General features: G+C 41.7%; 1 long non-coding RNA gene across 1 annotated transcript; it reads left to right on the top strand.

The window, feature by feature from the left end:
* The first annotated feature begins 1,305 nt into the window (after window positions 1–1,305).
* LOC147998004 (uncharacterized) lies at window positions 1,306–7,045 on the top strand. Its single transcript, XR_015647304.1, has 2 exons — window positions 1,306–1,531; window positions 6,360–7,045. It is a non-coding gene; the product is annotated as an uncharacterized LOC147998004 (long non-coding RNA).
* Window positions 7,046–16,738: the final 9,693 nt, after the last annotated feature.

Raw genomic sequence — 16,738 nt, 5'->3', positions numbered from 1 at the left:
TTCTTACAAGTTTTCCTGCTTTGAACAAACAGAATTTGCCAAAGAATGAGAGATTCAGACTGGGAAAAGCATGTTTAGTCTATATAGAGAAGTATGTTTTTTACCATCTAGAACCACTTAAACTAAGCATATTGCCCAGTAACAGCAATTCACTTTGTAAACACTAGCAGTGTGTTCATCTAAAGTCAACTTCCTACAAGCTTTTCCCGCTTTTAAGGAACAGAATTCGCCACAGAATGTGCTATTCAGATTGGGAAATGCATATTATGTATATAGAGAAAAGTGTGCTTTTCATAGTCTAGAACCACTTAAAGCTAAGCTTCTTCACCAAATAAGAGCAATTCATTTTTCAAAACACTAGCTGTGTGTTTATCTTCAAAGTAAACTTCCTACAACCTTCTCCCTCTTGGAACGAACAGAATACACCAAAGAATGTGAGATTCAGACTGGGAAACACATGTTTTGTGTACATAGAAAAGTCTGTCTTTAACTGTTTGGAACCACTTAAAACTAAGCTTATTGGCCAAGTAAGAGCAATTCACTTTGCAAAACACTTGCTGTGTCTTTTTCATCAAAGTCAACCTCCTACAATCCTTTCTCACTTTGATTCAACATAATTTGCCAAAGAATGAGAGATTCAGACTGGGAAAAGCATTTTTAATCAATACAGAAAAGTCTCCCTTTTACTGTCGAGAAACACTTAAAACTAAAGTTATTCGCCAAGTAACAGCAATTTGAAAAGAAAATTATACAAATTCTAGGTTTAGAAACATAAAATTAAAAGAGTTTGCCCCAAAAGCCACAAACTCAGGGCTAAGCCCTGCCGCCAGGAATAGCAGGCCATAAAGATAAAGAAAAGGAATGCAGGATCCAGCTCAGGCTATCGAGGACTGACCCATAAACCATCCAAAGACGTCCCCCCAGCTTACTCAGAGTCATACTTTAACCAGATGTCCTCCAGACCCTGATAAGCCCCTACTTGTGCTTTTCAGCCATTGTGTCCTACAGAGAGCATTCCAAGAAACCGGACAGCCCAAGCCTAACCAGAGGTGTTTCAAATACAAATGCTCCATCAATTTTGACGAACTTTTAAAAATAATGAGGACCTAAAGACCCTACCCTTCTCCTGATTTAGTAGCTCTGTTCCAGGAACCAGGGGGCCATAAAACCTTCTGGCGTCCCCTTATCTCCTGGAGCCATAAAACAATCTTGTAACTTGTGGTGCATTCCCCTTTGACATCCCCCATCCCCTGGTGCTCACAGCCTCTGCCTTTAAATACTCTTTTTCCCAGCCTCTCGGGGTCGACACCTCTGTCTCCTGCGTGGGATACGTGTCGGCCCGGAGATCTCTGTAATAGGTCTCCGTAATAAACCTCGCCTTTGCTTATTACATCCAAAATGGTCTCTCTGTGTCTGGGGTCCGCGATTTCCCAAGACTTGAGTAAGGGTCTCTCTGCGTGGGATCTTTCATATTTATGGGGGCTCGTCCGGGATCTGCGCGACTACCCCAGACTCCGAAGACCCCTTGGAGGTGAGTTGGATGTTTGTCTGAGTGTTTCTGTGTGAGCGGCGCCGCAATTGTCAGTCTGTGTCTGTCTCTGTTTTGGTTCCGCCGTGTGTGTATATATGTGTGTCTTAGTACTGGTCAGTGTTAAGAGGGCAGATGGGTATTCCTGCCCTGTGGTAAGAGGGCAGATGTGTGTTCCTGCCTTGTGCTGAAAGGGTGGATGTGTATTCCTGCCCTGTGCTAGGAGGGTGGATGTGTGTTCCTGCCCTGTTCTAGGAGAGTGGATGTGTATCCCCACTCAGTGCAGCTGCCTTTGTGGTTCGTGAGGACCCTCTGGCTGCGGAAGGGGGGACGCCCCGGGCCCGCAAGGCTGCAGCCCCTGGAAGACGTTCCACGGGCGGAGAACAGTCGGGAGAGCCCGGCTATGGACAGTCAGGAGGACCTGACTCTGGTTTTCTGGAACAAAGGAGATGGAATGCTCCTTTTACCTAGGCGGGAGTGGACGAGGAATCCCACTCCGTCAGAGGTCGAGTTCGGCTGCCTATTTAAATATAGGCACGGACAAGTGTGCTTAGTCGTTAGGACAAGAGGACACTCTGGAATCCTGTTGGGAGGTGGAATCAGATGGTCCATCTCATCCCAAAAGCAGCTAAGGTTAAGCTGCAATTGGGCCACGTACTGAAGGTACCAGGCATCTGTGAAAGTTGGTTATAAGATGCTTTGTCTTGATATTGTTTGTCTGGCTTGTTTTCTGTGGTATTGTCGAGTGTCTTTTTGGCTTTTGTTTCGTTTTTGAATTTTGGACTGACGACTGTGTTTGAATTTGGACTGACGACTGTGTTTAAAATCTTGGACTGATAACTGTGTTTGAAATCATGAAACTGTTTGCTTTGTTCGTCAAAGAGTTTTACTTGGTCCTCTTGGTGCTTAAGTTAAGAGTTAAAAATAATTTGCTTGAGAAAAATTGTTTTCTGCCAGGGAGTTTTGTCTTTCTCTCTTGAGCCTCCTCTCCAAGGAGAGAGGCGCCACCCTTTACTCCCCTTGATCAGCCTAGCTGCTGTTAACAGTTGTGTAAACAGACATTAACAAAAACCTTGAGGACAAAACTGCTCGTAAATAAAAAAGTTCCCCAGATTAGGCCTCCGGTATGAAACAAGTATAGTGAGTAAAAAACTTAATTTTATGGACCCCGCTCTAGTGGCGGTGTGTTGGTTGATAGCCAGTGTTAAGTTTTTAAAACATAGTGTTTTATCTGTGCTTGTGCTCCCAACACACAGTAGGGGGGAGCGAAACTAGCTGTGGAGCTGCTGCAGCGAGCATGGAGACTTCTCAAGTCTCACCCAATTTTTCTGGCTCTTCAGGAGCTGTTTAAAAGGAAAAGGCTTAAGGTAAAAAGAAACACTATAGAGAGATTTCTTAGTGAATTACTACACCTTGGTTCTCGATCTCTGGGAATCTCACGATGGACAGCTGAGATAAACTAGAAAAAGATTTAAATTTTGCTTGAGAGCAAGGATTCTTAAAGGCGGAGTTTCAGCCGGTATGGCACTTAGTGCGTAGCTGCCTAAAAGATCAGAAATGCTGTCAACAGGCTATAAAAAAGGGACAGGCTGTGTTAGAAATGCTACAGGAAAAATGATCTAAAAAGGCTGAGAGTGAGGTGGGGGAGGACTCTAAGAAAAACAAGAACAAGAAAGGAATTTCTGCTTTTAGTGGCCAGACCTTCAACTCTTGCTCACAGAAAGAGGGTGCTCATTAAGAGAAGTTCTTTAAGGAGCCTGCCTTATCTGCTGGCCCTATTCCAAGAGAGTAGCCAGTCTCCAGCATTAAATTACTTTTCTCACTGGTCATCATTAGCATGGAGAATGCCTTTGATCCTACCCCACAGCAGCCAGTTCCTGCCCCTGTGGTCGAAATGTCCCAGGTTGGGGGACAGAGAAGCCCCTAAAATAGTTTCAAAGAATCTACAACAAACTGTAAAGAACTTTGTTTTGTTTTGCCAGTTTAAATTTAGAATTCAGGCTTTGGCTGTGGCCGAGGTCAGGATTAATGTTTTCTTTTCCATGGGCCTTTAGCCCACTGAGAAAGTTTGGTAAAGGGCTGCTACTGAGGTCCTGAAAGCCCCAGGTGAACTGGTTACAATTCTTTTGTCAGCTGCTTAGTATCTAACACCCAGGTTCTAACGTCTCTCCATCCTTTTGTTATTAGTTCTTACTGGAAGCCTAGTGCCATTTAGAGGATGGGTCTCTTGAGCGATAAAGCCACTGAGCTGGCACTAAAAAAAAAAAGTACTCCTTAAGGGAAAATCTAAGTCCAGAGAGACAACCGGTAACAGATAGGCTGCCCCTCTGCTCACTTTTCTGTTTCACAGACACAAGGTGTTTTTGTCCCAAGAAAGCCTCCTGGCTTAGCTGTGTGACTAAATGCTATTTGCCCTCTTCAGTGGACCTCTATTCTCGAGATTCCCTTGTTTTCTCACTATCCCATTTGAGATGCTTGTTAGTAACTGTTACAGGTCTTCTTTACCACCAAGGAAAGACAGAATCCTACTAGAGGCCAGAAAAAGTGTTCCAGAGATGGATGGAAGGCCCTCACTTCTGCCTGCTCTCTTCAGACGCCTGAAGGTAGGGAGTGCTCCAGGTCTGCCGCCAGACTCCAAGGGTGGGTCTCTGAGGGGCTAGAAAGTGCCCCACCAATCTGGCTAAGATAAGGAAAGGATATAAAGAGAATGTTACAGAAATTTAAAGGGTTAAGTTGCTGAGAGTTAGTACATGTTACAGAGAAAGAGGTAAAAAGAACAGAAAGCTAGAGAAAAAAAGAGACAAAAAAAAGAAGAAGTTAGAGAGATAAAGAGAGATAAAAGATGAGAGAGGAACATATACTGGCCACAGTAGTTAGGGAACCTAGGAAGATAGGACCTGACAACAGAAGAGAATTCCTGGCTAAAGATCAGTGTGCCTAATACGAAGAAAAAGGATATTGGGTCAGGGACTGCCCCAGAAAGAACAAGAGGGGACACTGGAGAGCCTCTTGGTGCTGGCTATACACAGAGATAGAAGGGAAGCCCGCCCAGTTGTTTTGTGGATACAGGGACCCAATGCTCTGTGCTCCTATGCCCCCCTGTGGGCCAATATCCAAAGACCTTGAGTGCAAGGAGCTACTGACAACGAACAATACTTATGGACTGCCCGAAGAACAGTGGACCTTGGCGTGGGCCGGGTAACCCACTAGTTCATAGTCATCTCTGACTGCCCCCATCCCTTGCTCATGAGAAAATTGCTCTCCAAATTGGCTTGCGTGGGCTGAAATGGCTGGATGAGGCCATGTGTATACATATCTATAGACTGTGTATGTGGAGCTTAAGACCTGTCTCAGTACACCAGTAACTGATGCTGGGAGATGAATGGCTTAGTGCTTTTCTGCCTGGAACACACTGTTCCTGCCAGCCGGGCACTAACAATTATCACCCAATCCAGGACTTAAACTGTGATAGAGTGGCTGATAGAGTGTCCAAAGATGGGACTACTGGTCAGCTGCCATGGACTAGATTCTCCACCGGTTGGGGACAATCTGGTCACCTTGCTGCCCAATCCGGACCTGGAGCCACCACAGCACGAGTGTCAAACACTGACAGAAGCACATGGGTGGAGGAAAGACCTCTGCGACTGGCTGATTGACCCCTGCTGAAAGCCGAGGACCTTGTCCACAGACGGGAACAGTTCTCTTCATGAATGAAGGTCAGAGACAAGTGGGTGCTGCCATGGTGGACAACACAATGTCATCTAGAATGGCTGAACCCCAACCCCCCCAGCACATCAGCGCCACAGATGTCTTTTCCATCTCTTAGATGCCCTGATGAAGCCAACAACTGTGAGTACTATTCATTGCTTAGGATATCAGGAGGAAAGAGATTCAGTGACATGGGACAGTAACAAAACAGATAAAGTGGCTCGAGAAATGGTTATACAGGAGCCTATCCTGGTTACAGGCCTACAAGAGACAGCCACTGGGAACTGAAATTGGACTAAGGGATGGCCTCACTTAGAATGTACAACAGAAGAAAAGGCCCAAGTTGTTTAAAAGATAAAAGGACAATGACACACTTGGGGAGAAAGCTATACTCCCCAGAGAACAAAGAAAAGACTCACTTTGCCAAATACAGAAATGGACTCATTTAGGAGATAAAAAGTTTGTCCAAGTAGTTAAGTGTATGTAATAGACTTTAAGATTTTAGCCAGAGAGGCAGTAGAAAATATAAGGTATGTCAATAAGTGAATGCTTAACAAGCAAACAAGACAAAGAGACCTAGAGAGTTTAACGAAAAGTCGAAGTGAACTTCACTGAGATAAAACCAGAAAAATATAATCACAAGTATCTCCTAGTGCTTGTAGATACTTTTTCAGGAATAGATAGAAGCTTTCCTCACCAAATGAGAGACGGCCTCTGCAATCATCAAGAAGATACTGGAAGAAATCTTCCCCAGGTCTGGAATGCCCAAGGTAATCTGGTCAGACAACGGCCCTACTTTTGTTGCCAAGGTAAGCCAGGGTGTGGCCAAGTATTTAGAGGTCGATTAAAAATTACATTATATCTACAGACCTCAAAGTTCAAGACAGGTAGAATAAATAAATAAAATTTTAAAAGAGACCCTAAACAAATTGACCATGGAGACTGACACAGACTGGGTGACACTCCTTCCCTCTTGCTCTCTTCAGAGCAAGAAATACCCCTTCCAGATTCAGCCTTACCCCCTTTAAGATCTTATATGGGGCCTCAGCTCCCCTGACTGTATTAGATGATGTTACTGAACCAACATGTCATAGTGCCATAGTAATAATGATTTGTGTGCCAGGCTAAAAGACCTACAGGTGATACAGAAAGAAATCTGCTCACAGCTGACAGCAGCCTATGCCCCGGAGACCCCTGAGACATCCCATCAGTTCCAGGTCGGAAACAGCTACACTGAGCCCAGACACTCGATCCTCGCTGGAAAGGACCATACCTGGTGCTGCTGACCACCCTGACAGCCGTCAATTCTCAGCCCTCACCAGCCGTGTACTAGCTGTTAGGGCTGAGAGCTGGGACCTAGAGAGAAATTCAGTCATGTTTGTCCTGGGTTCCATCGAGATAGGTGTGGGGATAGGCTTGATTTCTATTACAAATAATGTAACATTACATATGTTAGTACTCCTAACACTTCTTGGGACTGTGCCTCAGGGATCACAACCTATATAAGTTTAGAAGTTCTGAAAGACAGTCATGACCTTGGTGTATAGGTTCAGATAGTGTCCAGATTGGAATCCTGATACTAAAGACTTAGTAAGAGACAAAAAAAAGGAGTTGAGAATTACTTAGGGCTAGGGCTATCTAGGTGCTACAAGGGCAGCACAAGGACATCTGCTGTTGCCCTACAATACAAGGCTTATAGAGAATTCAGAACTGCCATTGACTCAGATATAAAAAGAATAAAAGACTTTTTAGCTGACCTCCAAGAATACCTAACCTCCCTCTCAGAGGTAGTCCTTCAAAATAAGAAAAGATTAGACCTGATATTCCTTAAAGAAGGAGCCTGTGTGCTACACTGAAAAAATGTTGCTTCTATACAGACCATTCAGGAGTAATTAAAGACTCCATAAATAAACTTAAAAAAAGGTTAGACAAAAGACAGACAGAAAAACACATCAGAGATTGTTCGAGAGCTAGTTTAGTAGATCTCCCTAGATGACTACCCTACTCTCTGCTACAGCTGGGCCATTATTAATAATTTTCTTGGTTTTAGTCTTTGGCTCCTGCGTGACAAACAGGTTAATTGCTTTTGTTAAAAATTGAGTGGGTGCTGTGCGGTTGATGGTTGTGAGACAACAGTACCAGTCAGTTAAGACAACTGGTGAGACCAAATAAGACTTGATATCAAAATTCTAAGATTAGAATTATTTAGTAGGAGAAGACGGGAATGAAAAGAAAATTATACAAATTCTAGGTTTAGAAATATAAAATTAAAAGAGTTAGCCCCAAAAGCCACAAACTCAGGGCTAAGCCCTGCCGCCAGGAATAGCAGGCCATAAAGATAAAGAAAAGGAATGCAGGATCCAGCTCAGGCTATCGAGGACTGACCCATAAACCATCCAAAGACGTCCCCCCAGCTTACTCAGAGTCATACTTTAACCAGATGTCCTCCAGACCCTGATAAGCCCCTACTTGTGCTTTTCAGCCATTGTGTCCTACAGAGAGCATTCCAAGAAACCGGACAGCCCAAGCCTAACCAGAGGTGTTTCAAATACAAATGCTCCATCAATTTTGACGAACTTTTAAAAATAATGAGGACCTAAAGACCCTACCCTTCTCCTGATTTAGTAGCTCTGTTCCAGGAACCAGGGGGCCATAAAACCTTCTGGCGTCCCCTTATCTCCTGGAGCCATAAAACAATCTTGTAACTTGTGGTGCATTCCCCTTTGACATCCCCCATCCCCTGGTGCTCACAGCCTCTGCCTTTAAATACTCTTTTTCCCAGCCTCTCGGGGTCGACACCTCTGTCTCCTGCGTGGGATACGTGTCGGCCCGGAGATCTCTGTAATAGGTCTCCGTAATAAACCTCGCCTTTGCTTATTACATCCAAAATGGTCTCTCTGTGTCTGGGGTCCGCGATTTCCCAAGACTTGAGTAAGGGTCTCTCTGCGTGGGATCTTTCACAATTCACTTTGTAAACGCTAGCTGTGTTTTTATCTCAAAGTCAATTTCCTACAAACTTTTCCCGTTTGGAACGAACAGAATTCGCCAAAGAATATTCGATTCAGAATGGGAAACGCATGTTTTGTCTATATAGAAAAGTCTGCCTATTAAATTCCAGAACCATTTACAACTAAGCTTATTTTCCAAGTAACAGCAATCCACTTTGCAAAACACTAGCTTGTGTTTATCTTCAATGTCAACTTCCTACAAGCTTTTCCCACTTGCAATAAACAGAATTTGCCAAAGAATGAGAGATTCAGTCTGGAAAAAGCATGTTTTGTCTATATAGAAATGTCTGCATTTACTGTCCAGAACCACTTACAACTAAGCTTATTGGCCAAGTAACAGCAGTTCACTTTAGAAAACACTAACTGTGTGTTTATCTTCAAAGTCAACTTCCTTCAAACTTTTCCGGCTTGTAATGAACAGAATTCGCCAAAGAAGGTTCCATTCAGAATCGGAATCACATGTTTTTTTCTATATAGAAAAGTATGCATTTCACTGTCTAGAACCACTTAAAACTAAGCTTATTTGTCAAATAAGAGCAATTCATTTTGCAAAACACTAGCTGTGTATTTATCTTCAAAGTAAACTTCCGACCAGCTTTTCCTGCTTGGAATGAACAGAATTTGCAAAAGGATGTTTGGTAGAATGGGAAATGCATGTTTTGTCTATATAGAAATTCTGCTTTTTACCATCTAGAACCACTTAAAGCAAAGCATATTCGCATAGTAACTTCAATTAATTTTTCAAAACACAAGCTATGTGTTTATCTTCAAAGTCAAGTTCCTACAAACTTTTCCCGCTTGTAATGAACAGAATTCACAAAGAATGTTCGATTCAGAATGGCAAACACATGTTTTGTCTATATAGAAATGTCTGCCTTTTACCATCTAGAATCACATACAACTAAGCTTATTGGCCAAGTAACAGCAGTTCACTTTTAAAACACAAGCTGTGTGCTTATCTTCAATGTCATCTTCTTAAAGCTTTTCCTGCTTGGAAGGAACAGAATTCTCCGAAGAATGTTTGATTAAGACTGGGAAATGCATGATTTGTCTATATAGAAAAGTCTGCCTTTTACAGTCCAGAACCACTTAAAATAAGCTTATTCTAAAAGTAACAGCAATTACTTTGCAAAACACTAGCTGTGTTTTTATCTTCAAAGTAAACTTCCTAAAAACTTTTCCCACTTGTAACAAGCAGAATTCTCCAAATAATGAGAGATTCAGTCTGGGAAAAGTGTGCTTTGTCTATATAGAAAATTATAGTTTTTTTTTTCCATTTAGAACCTTTTAAATCTAAACTTATTCACCATGTACCAGCAATTCACTTCGTAAGACACCAGCTGTGTGTTTATCTTCAAAGTCAACTTCCTACAAACTTTTCCCGCTTGGAACGAACAGTATTCCCCAAAGAGGTTCAATTCAGAATGGGAAACGCATGTTTTGTCCATATAGAAAAGTGTCATTTTTACCTTCTAGAACCACTTAAAACTAAGCTTATTCACCATGTAACAGCAATTCACTTTTGGAAACACATGCTGTGTGTTTATCTTCAAAGTTAATTACCTACAGGATTTTCCTGCTTCGAAAGAGCAGAATTCGCCAAAGAATGTTTGATTCAGACTGGGAAAACCATGTTTTGTTCATATAGAAAAGTCTGTTTTGGGGTTGGGGATTTAGCTCAGTGGTAGAGCGCTTTCCTAGCAAGCGCAAGGCCCTGAGTTCGGTCCCCAACTCCAAAGAAAAAGAAAAAAAAAAAGAAAGAAAAAGAAAAAAAGAAAGGAAAAAAAAAGAAAAAAAAAGAAAAGTCTGCTTTTTACCCTCTAGAGCAACTTAAAACTAAGCTTATTTGCCAAATAACAGCAATTTACTTTGCAAAACACTAGTTGTGTGTTTATCTTCAATGTTAACTTCCTACAAACTTTTCCCACTTGGAAGGAACAGAATTCGCCAAAGAATGAGAGATTCAGACCTGGAAACAGATGTTTTGTCTATATAGAAAAGTAGGCTTTTTACCCTCTTGATCCACTTAAAACTAAGCTTATTTGCCAAGTCACAGCAATTCACTTTGTAAAATACTAGCTGTGTGTTAATCTTCAAAGTCAACTTCCTGCAAACTTTTCCTGCTAGTAACGAACAGAATTTGCCAAAGAAGGGTGGATTCAAATTGGAAACGCATGTTTTGTCCATATAGAAAAGTGTGCTTTTTAACGTCTAGAAACACTTAAAACTAAGCTTATTCACCATGTAACAGCAATTCACTTTTTGAAACACATGCTGGGTGTTTATCCTCAATGTCAACTTCCTACAAGCTTTTCCCTCTTGGAAGGTACACATTTGCCAATGAATGTGCTATTCAGATAGGGAAATACATGTTATGTCTGTAGAGAAAAGTATGCTTTTCACAGTCTAGAACCACTTAAAACTAAGCTTATTCGTCAAATAAGAGCAATTCATTTTGCAAAACACTAGCTGTGTGATTATCTTCAATGTAAACCTTGGACCAGCTTTTCCCGCTTGGATCGAACAGAATTTACAATAGAATGTTTGCTAGCATGGGAAATGCATGTTTTGTCTATATAGAGAAGTCTGCTTTTTACCGTCTAGAACCACTTAAAACTAAGCTTATTCGCCTAGTAACTTCAATTATCGCTTCAAAGTCAACTCCCTACAATCTTTTCCCGTTTGGAACGAACAGAATTCACAAAGAATGTTCGATTCAGAATGGGAAACACATGTTTTGTTCATACAGAAAGGTCTGCTTTTTACCATATAGAGCCACTTAAAACTAAGCTTATTCGGCCAATAACAGCAGTTCACTTTCCAAAACAATAGCTGTGTGTTTATCTTCAAAGTAAACGTCCTACAAACTTTTCCCGCTTGTAACAAACAGAATTCTCCAAATAATGAGAGATTCAGACTGGGAAATGCATGTTTTTTCTATATAGAAAAGTATGCTTTTTAACCTCTAGAACCACTTAAAACTAAGCTTATTAGCCAAGTAACAGCAATTCACTTTGCAAAACACTAGCTGTGTGTTTAATCTTCAAAGGCAACTTCCTGCAAACTTTTCCCACTTGTAATGAACAGAATTCGCCAAAGAATGGTCCATTCAGAATGGTAAATGCATGTTTTGTCATATAGAAAAGTGTGATTTTTACTGTCTAGAACCACTTAAAACTAAGCTTATTCACCATGTAACAGCAATTCACTTTTTGAAACACATGATGTGTGTTTATCTTCAAAGTCAACTTCCTAAAAGTTTTTCCCGTTCGGAATGAACAGAACACATTTCGCCAAAGAATGTGAGATTCAGACTGGGAAACACATCCTTTGTCTATATAGACAAGTATGTGTTTTACTCTCTATAACTACTTAAAACTAAGCTTATTTGACAAGTAATAACAATTTAATATGTGAAACATTAGCTGTGTTTTTATCTCAATGTCCTTTGTATTACTGTATATGTAGAAAGATATTATGTAAATTTGGGTTGTCATGGAATATCTCAGTTTCTCCATTTATGTTAATTGAGAGTTTTCCTGCATACAGTATCCTGGGCTGGCGTTTGTGTTCTCTTATGGTCTGTATGACATCTGTCCAGGATCTTCTGACTTTCATAGTCTCTGGTGAGAATATTGGTATTATTCTGATAGGTTAGCCATTATATGTTATGTACCTTTTTCCTTACTGCTTTTAATATTTTTATTTGTTTTGTTCATTTGGTTTTTGACTATTATGTGATGGGAGGATTTCCTTTTCTGGTCCAATCTATTTGGAGTTCTGGAGGCTTTGTGTATGCTTATGGGCATCTCTTTCTTTAGATTAGGGAGGTTTTATTATATAATTTTGTTGAAGATATTACTGTCCCTTTATGTTCACACTCTTCTATACCTGTAATCCTTAGGTTAGATCTTCTCATTGTGTCCTGGATTTCCTTTATGTTTTGCACTAGTGCTTTTCCATTTTACATTATCTTTGACAGTTGTGTCAATGATTTCTATGGAATCTTCTGGTCCTTAGATTATGTCTTCTATCTCTTTTATCATGTTGGTGATTCTAGCATCTGTGACTCCAGGACTCTTTCCTTGGTTTTCAATTTACAGGCTTGTCATCCTTGTGCTTTCTTTATCATTTCTATTTTCATTGTTAACTCCTGGATGGTTTTGTTTATTTCCTTCTCCTGTATTGCTGTTTTTCCAGTAGTACTTTATGGTAGTTTTGGGTTCCCTCTTTCTTGGATTCTATTTGTTTACCTCTGTATTTTCTGTTGTCCTGTATTTTCTTAAGGGGGTTATTTATGACCTTCTTAACATCCTCCATCGTCATGACACAATGTGAATTTAAAGCTAGATCTTGCTTTTCTGGTGTGTTTAGATATCCAGTGTTTGTTTGATGGGAGAATTGGGTTCTAATGAACCCAAGTAGTCTTGATTTCTGTTGCTTGTGTTCCTGACTAGCCATCAGTTTCTCTCTGGAGTTAGCTTGTCTTGCTCTTCCTGACAGTGGCTTGAACGTCCTGTGTGTCAGGACTACTGTAGACCTGTTTTCTGTCTTCTTTTACCCAGTTATGGGAACAGAGTATTTTGCTCTCAGGCATGTAGTTTCTCCTGTTCATGGACTTTCTGCTGTCCCTGTGGGCGGGAACCAGAAAGAAAATTCCCATACTTCTCCTAGGTCCTTCTGGTGGGGGAGGGGGCACAGAAGGCTCAAGGTGTTTACCCCTTGAGTGAGGAATCTTGGCAGAGAGTAGTTTTCTCTGGTTTCCCAGGAGTGTCTGCTCCTCTGAAGGTCTAGTTCTCCCACCCTCAGGATTTGGGTACATGGAGCTGTTTGACCAGTTCAGTTCAGATCCAGGACCAGTCTGGAACATGGTGCTCCTGTAGCTTTACTCCTCCTATATTCCTGTGTCCAGAGGCACTGTACAGTTTTGTCTTGGGCCAGAGATGTGGGCAATGGTGTGCAGAAGTGGCAACCGCTGTGCCTTTTATGCTCGGTATTACCCACACTCCGGGGTGATCAGCCCTCTCTCCCACAGCGTCTAGGTGAAGGGAGCTCTAGGTCTGGAATAGGGAGGTTCAGGAGCCAGCTAGAAACTGATAGTGCTTGGTCCCAGAGGAGTTCTGCCTTTCCACCCTTGCGTGTTCTGAGTCCTCCAGTCAGGTCACATCCAGCAGAAAAGTTGTATTCACCTCTTTCTCAGGCCTGAAGTCGCTTGTTGGGCTGACTTTCACCTTTCCATGAGAGCTGCAAGCAGTAATGTCCTGACCCTACTGCTCGTAGGTTCCTATGCACAGGAGGCCCAGGTGGAGCTAGTAATATTTTTTTCTTGAATCAGGAACGTGAGCAGACTTCTCAGGGATTTCTGCCCCTCTGATGGTATGAGACATCCCCACCCACACGAGATTTGAGTGTAGAATACTGTTTGAACCATTTCAGATACAGGTGCAGTTTGGACTTCAGGGCACCTTCAGCTTGACTGCTCCTATATCCATGTGTCCAGAGGCACTATGCAGTTTCCTCTTGGGCTAGGGATGTGGACACAGGTGGGCAAAAGTGGCAGTCTCTCCTTCCCTGACATCCCAGTATTGCCCACTCTTCTGAGTGTTCAGCACTTTGGCCCACAGAGTTTTTAAATGAGTTTCAAATGTTCATTTCCTATCCTACAGGTCTCAAGTCTTTCCAATTCTCCTCCAGATCGTTGGTGAAGACCCCTCTGGTAAAGGGGATGTACAGCAGGCCCCATCAGACAAAGAGGGCTGCAAAACTTCTTCTATTAAAGGTAATCTCAGTGATTTCTCATATTGCACACATTCCTACCCCCTCCCCACATGAGACTATAATAACTTCGCCAGCTGCTAAAGCAGGGCAGAGAGATATGTACACTCACAAAGACAGTCAAAGAAGTCCCTCATCTCCACCACACCGCCTTGTGCAATCTGCTTTGGGTAAAATGAGTTTGAAAACTGATTCTGCTGACAAAGGGGATTTCAGAACTTACCTATTAAACGAAGAGGACCTTCAAACCCTCCACTGTTAAAAATGGGCTTAATTCATCACTATGGTGCAAGGGGGACAAAATAATCATAAATCCCCAAGTGAATCTCATAACACACATACCAGCCCAAGAACAGACAAAACTTTCTGCATGTACACCATTAGATCAAGGACCATTGCCAGTTTCAGAAGAGGTTCTTGAGAGGTCCTCACCCATGCAAGATGTGGTAGAAAATTCTGAGTCTACCCAAGGGATTCTTTGGCCTTCCGCACATAAAAATTGTGATCTAGCACCCTCATCATGTCCCCCAGGGCTTCCAATGTCCCTATACAACAGAGAATTATGCAAATATCCTCTGCCATCCTCAAAAGAGCCAAATTTTTCACAACACACAGTCAATGAGCCATGTAGACTCCATATCTTTACAATGTGTAGAGAAGATAAAACATCCTCTATCTCCTCAGGTGACCCTACATCATACTGTCCTGAAAGGAGAGTCTCCAAATTTTACACATATACTTCGGAGATGCTAGAATTTCACCAAAATGAGCTGGATTCTCTGAGTAGTATTCTATTTCATAAAGAGACTGTGGGACAAGAAACATCTACAAAAGGAGTTCTACCCACAGCCACATCTATAGAGATGGCTTGAGGATGTACTACATGTACAAAAGATGTTCTAGGACATATTCCATCTGTAGAGAAGTTTACGGATACAACCATATGTGAGCGAGGAGTAGGGGTACAAGATATGCAAACAGAAGTGTCTGTACCATCATCGACATCTGAGGAAAGGGATTACTTAGATTCCATTTGTGTAAAAGAATGAATATGACCTCTGAAAAATTAATAGGAGACTATAGAAACTTCCTTGTCTCCTCAAGATCAGTCATCATCCTCAGCTACAGAATATGCTACACACTCCTCCAAATATGCACAAAGGGTTGCCAGTCCTTCTTTATACCCACAATCTGACCCAAAACATCTGCCAAATACATCACAGTCTCTGGATTTTACCGCATCTTATGAAGGGGCCTTGGAACCTGTTTTGCCAATCAAGAAGGCTAGAGAACCTGACACTTTTATATGAAAGTCTGTTTCCACTTCTCCAGCAGAAGAAATTTTTCTTGGAACTTCCACAATTATACAACGATGTCGAGAAACATCCTTATCTGCTCATGAGGCTCTCAGACCTCTCACATATGTCCCTGATGCTCTAGGAGAGGTCACATTTTCAGAGGTAGCTCTAATACCTACCCCCCATTCTGACGTCACTGTCAGGCTTTCTACACATATACATGGTACATTAAGACCTTCCTCATCGTTGCATGATGTCTTGGGATCTACTGCATCTGAACAGCATGCTTTACAACTATCCCAATCTACCCAAGTAGATTTATTTCACATGTCCACTCTGGGGAGAAATTTTTGACATTCTCCTTCTACCAAAATGGACCACATGCATCCAGTTTCTAGAAACACAGGGTTAAGATTTGATCCTTCTGATGGAATCTTTAGAAATTTCTCCTATAAGGAAGACAGTTTCAACATTCTCCCTTCTCTGAAAAGGGATCTTGTGCCATCTTCTGCTGCCAAAGAGACACCAAAAGCTACAACTATTCCTCAGGTGAGGCCACCCCTTCTCCATCTGTACAAAAGGCCTTGGAATTTTCCATAAATGATGCAGGGTTTGTGGAAAGTTGCCAAACCGTACAAGGGCATGCTGAACATTCCATATTGTCCAAAGATTCTCAAGTATATACTCCTTCTACCACTTGGCTTTTGGAATAAAGAAATGTATGTTATAAGCTCTCTGATTTCCAGGTACCATAAGAACAGAGAATTCCAGATGCTTCTGAGAGGATCCCAGCTTCTGAATCCCATATGTGAAAGGGTCAGATCAATGCTTTCTGTTGAGCAATACCACTCAACCCTACCAAGGATTCACTGAGCTTTCCCAAGAACACATATTTCTTCCTGTTTTTAGACCAATCAGAAGGGTATCTTCCTTCTCTGCATTTCTGATCTCTTCATCCTCATTGTTCTCACTCCCAAATTGCTGTTTACTCTGAATTAGATGCCAATTACTAAACCCTAGAGGTACTGAAGGAATATGTGAGAGGCAGATGCAGACATGACAACACTTGTGACATCACAGAAGAAGATAAACCTCTCAAGGTTATAAGAGATTTTTCAGAATGGGCCTGTAGATGATGTCACTGAGAACTACCATGGCCTACCTGCTAAGCACCTTTCCTTACATTTTGACCAGATTTGAGGGTGCTCTTTCCTGGTATGTGTCCTGTGATACAGTGGAAACCTTTGTGTACTCCATCTCTCTAAAGCTAGAGACTTCTCTTTGCTTTATTAGTGGTTATGTGCTCTGAATGGAGAAAGTTAGTCAAGGGCTTGGAATGTTTAGAAAAGATCTTGTAACATGGAGTGGAAGAGATTCTTCTGGATATTAATTTTATTACCAAGGACATTTCATGAAATATA

The sequence above is a fragment of the Rattus norvegicus genome, chromosome Y (assembly GCF_021556685.1).
Source record: "Rattus norvegicus strain SHRSP/BbbUtx chromosome Y, alternate assembly SHRSP_T2T, whole genome shotgun sequence".
Classification (NCBI taxonomy): domain Eukaryota; kingdom Metazoa; phylum Chordata; class Mammalia; order Rodentia; family Muridae; genus Rattus; species Rattus norvegicus.
The sequence above is the reverse complement of the archived record's forward strand: the minus strand, read 5'-3'. Positions and strand labels throughout refer to the sequence as shown.